Raw genomic sequence first — 3913 nt, 5'->3', positions numbered from 1 at the left:
TGACCCGGACCCGGACCATCGGCCTAAAGCCCGGACAGTCCGTCTAGCTGAGATGAGCTGATTCTCAGCGGCCTCAGCTGAGTGAGCTAGTAGTCCAGCTAGTGGAGCTGACTTAGTAGGGACTGAGCTAGAGTGAACTGAACCTAGCTTCATTGAGCTGGCCGAGCTACTCGTCCACTTCGTCCAGCTACCGTCTTACTCGTCCTAGCTATCTCTTAGCTTGTATAAGGTTAAGTCTAAGTTTCCTTATGTCTTTAACCTTCTTTCTCGACCATGGAACGCTTGCCTTGATGTCCTAAGACTGGCTTGCACGTTTCCTCGAACCATGGCCGTCCCAACAATCCTACTCAGGATTGGGGGCGTGACAAGTCTCCCCCCCCCCCCCCCCCTTGGGATGGATTCCTCCTCGAATCCGAATCGAATTCTTCCTCGGAAACAAACTGATCCAACCACTCTGGGTACTCTGCTTTCATTCTAGCTTCGGTTTCCCAAGTGATTATATCCTGACCATTACTGTCCTAGACGACCTTGACCATCTGGACCGTCTTCTTCCTTGTTGCTTTTTCCATCCTATCTATGATTCGAACTGGCCTCGTTTCCAAGGTTAGGTTCTTACCAAAATTGTCTGGAATGGCAGGAAGAGCGATGTCTTGGTCCGTCAAACATTTTCGAAGTTGGGAGACGTGGAACACATTATGAAATGTGTCCATCTTGCCCGGCAAGTCCAACTTGTAGGCCACCATCCCAACTCTTTCAATGACCTTGAACGGCCCCAAGTATCTCGGGTCTAACTTCTGTCTCCCGGAAATTCGGACTCGTCCTTTGATGGTAATCATTTTGAGATACACCAAGTCACCTACTTGAAACTCGAGATCTTTCCTCCTTCGATCTGCATAGTTCTTTTGGCGATCTTGTGCCTGTCTCATCTTGTCCCTCAAGAACCTGATCTTTTCGGGTGTCTCTTCGACAATCTCCGGACCAATCATGCTGCGTTCCCCAACTTGGGTCCAGCACAAGGGTGTCCTGCATGGACGCCCATACAGAGCTTCGTATGGCGACATGCCAATACTACTATGGAAACTATTGTTGTAAGCAAATTCTACCAGGGGTAGATGTTTTTCCCAGGAATCACCCCAGTCTAAATCACATGCTCGCAACATATCTTCCAACGTCTGGATCGTACGTTCCGACAGTCCATCAGTCTGTGGGTGATAGGCTGTACTCATGTTCACTCTTGTTCCTAAAGCTTTTTGGAAAGCTTTCCAGAAGTAAGATGTAAACCTTGAATCCCTATCTGAAACTATGCTTGCCGGCACACCATGTAGTCAGACGATCTCATCAATGTACTTACGTACAATCTGATCTACCCCATCCGACTTCTTGATAGCCAGGAAGTGTGCTGATTTGGTTAGTCGATCAACCACAACCCAAACCGCATCTTTCTTATTCCTTGTGGTAGGGAACCCGGTCACAAAGTCCATTGTGATGTGATCCCATTTCCATTCCGGAATAGGCAAGCTTTGCAATAACCCACTAGGCACCTGATGTTCTGCTTTGATGAGATGGCAAGTGGAACACTTGGCCACCCACTCCGCAACATCTGCCTTCATACGAATCCAATGATAAAATTTCTTAAGGTTCTGGTACATCTTGGTCGCACCAGGATGAACCGAGAATTTGGACTTATGAGCCTCCCTCATAATCTCTTCCTTTAGACTTCTATCATTAGGAACACTGATCCGTCCGTTTACTAGGATGGTACCATCCTTTGAAGTCTGGTACTCCGTCCTATCATTCTGAGCAACCTTATTCAGGTTCTCGTCCTGACCTTGAGCCAACCGGATTCGAGTAAGCAGGTCAGCTTGGTTAACCGCCTCCAACCCCAAAGCTTCGGTTGTCGTAGTCAGCACGTTCAGCCACAGAGCACGGACCATACCGTCCAGGTCGTCCGCCTCCCGTTCGGCCAATACGTCAGCCCTCTTCCGGCTCAAAATGTCTGACAGCACACACAGGACGTTCGTGTGTGTCCGTCAGCACACACAGGACGTCCGTGGCTGTCCATCAGTACACATATCCGCACGTTGCTCCTTGGACTCAGCACGCTGGCCATTCCATTGGACTGTTCGGGTGATTTTGGCCCACGTGGGCTGGCTGTTCAGTACACACATGACGTTCGTGGGTGTTCACCAGCACACACAGGACGTCCGTGGCTGTCCGTGTGTGTCCGTGTGTGTCTGTCAGCACACAGAGGATGTCTGTGGCTGTCCATCAGTACACGTATGAGCATGCTGGTCCTTGGACTCAGCACGCTGGCCCTTCTCATGGACTGTTTGGGGTAATTTTGGCCCACGTGGGCTGTCTGTTTAGTACACACAGGACGTCCGTGGGTGTCCGTCAGCACACACATGACGTCTGTGGGTGTCCGTCAGCACACACAGGGCTTCCGTGGCTGTCCGTGTGTGTCCGCCAGCACACACAGGACGTCTGTGGCTTTTCATCAGTACACATATATGCACGTTGGTCCTTGGACTCAGCACACTGACCCTTCCCATGGAATGTTCGGGTGATTTAGGCCCACGTGGGCTGTTTGTTCAGTACACATAGGACGTCCATGGGTGTCCGTCAGCACACACAGGACGTCCGTGGCTGTCCGTGTGTGTCCGTCAGCACACACAGGACGTCCGTGGCTGTCCATCAGTACACATATCAGCACGTTGGTCCTTGGACTCAGCACGCTGACCCTTCCCGTGGACTGTTTGGGTGATTTTGGCCCACGTGGGCTGTCTGTTTAGTACACACAGGACGTCCGTGGGTGTCCGTCAGCACACACAGGACGTCTGTGGTTGTCCGTCAGCACACACAGGACGTCCGTGGCTGTCCGTGTGTGTCCGTCAGCACACACATGACGTCAGTGGCTGTCCATCAGTACACATATCAGCATGTTGGTCCTTGGACTCAGCACACTGACCCTTCCCGTGGATTGTTCGGGTGATTTTGGCCCACATGGGCTGTCTGTTCAGTACACACAGGACGTCCATGGGTGTCCGTCAGCACACACAGGACGTCCGTGTGTGTCCGTCAGCACACACAGGACGTCCATGGTTGTCCGTGTGTGTCTATGTGTGTCCTTCAGCACACACAGGACGTCCGTGGCTGTCCATCAGTACACATATCAGCACGTTGGTCCTTGGACTCAGCACGCTGACCCTTCCCGTGGACTGTTCGGGTGATTTTGGCCCACGTGGGCTGTCTGTTCAGTACACACAGGACGTCCGTGGGTGTCCGCCAGCACACACTGGACCTCCGTGTGTGTGTATGTGGCTGTCTGTCAGCACACACAGGACGTCCGTGTGTGTCCGTCAGCACACACAGGACGTCCGTGGTTATCCATCAGTACACATATCAGCACGTTTGTCCTCGGACTCAGCACGCTGGCCCTTCCTGTGGACTGTTCAGGTGATTTTGGCCCACGTGGGCTGTCTGTTCAGTACACACAGGACGTCCGTGGGTGTCCGTCAGCACACACATGACGTCTGTGGGTGTCCGTCAGCACACACAGGACTTCTGTGGCTGTCCGTGTGTGTCCGTCTGTGTCAGTGTGTGTTCGTCAGCACACACAGGATGTCCAAGGCTGTCCATCAGTACAGATATATGCACGTTGGTCCTCGGACTCAGCACACTGACCCTTCCCGTGGAATGTTTGGGTGATTTTGGCCCACGTGGGCTGTCTGTTCAGTACACACTGGACTTCCATGGGTGTCCGTCAGCACACACAGGACGTCCGTGTGTGTCCGTTAGCACACACAGGACGTTCGTGGCTGTCTGTGTGTGTCCTTCAGCACACACAGGACGTCCGTGGCTGTCCATCAGTACACATATCAGCACGTTGGTCCTTGGACTCAGCACGCTGACC

Source organism: Brassica napus, unplaced genomic scaffold (assembly GCF_020379485.1).
Source record: "Brassica napus cultivar Da-Ae unplaced genomic scaffold, Da-Ae ScsIHWf_1184;HRSCAF=1699, whole genome shotgun sequence".
Taxonomy (NCBI): Eukaryota; Viridiplantae; Streptophyta; class Magnoliopsida; order Brassicales; family Brassicaceae; genus Brassica; species Brassica napus.
The sequence above is the reverse complement of the archived record's forward strand: the minus strand, read 5'-3'. Positions refer to the sequence as shown.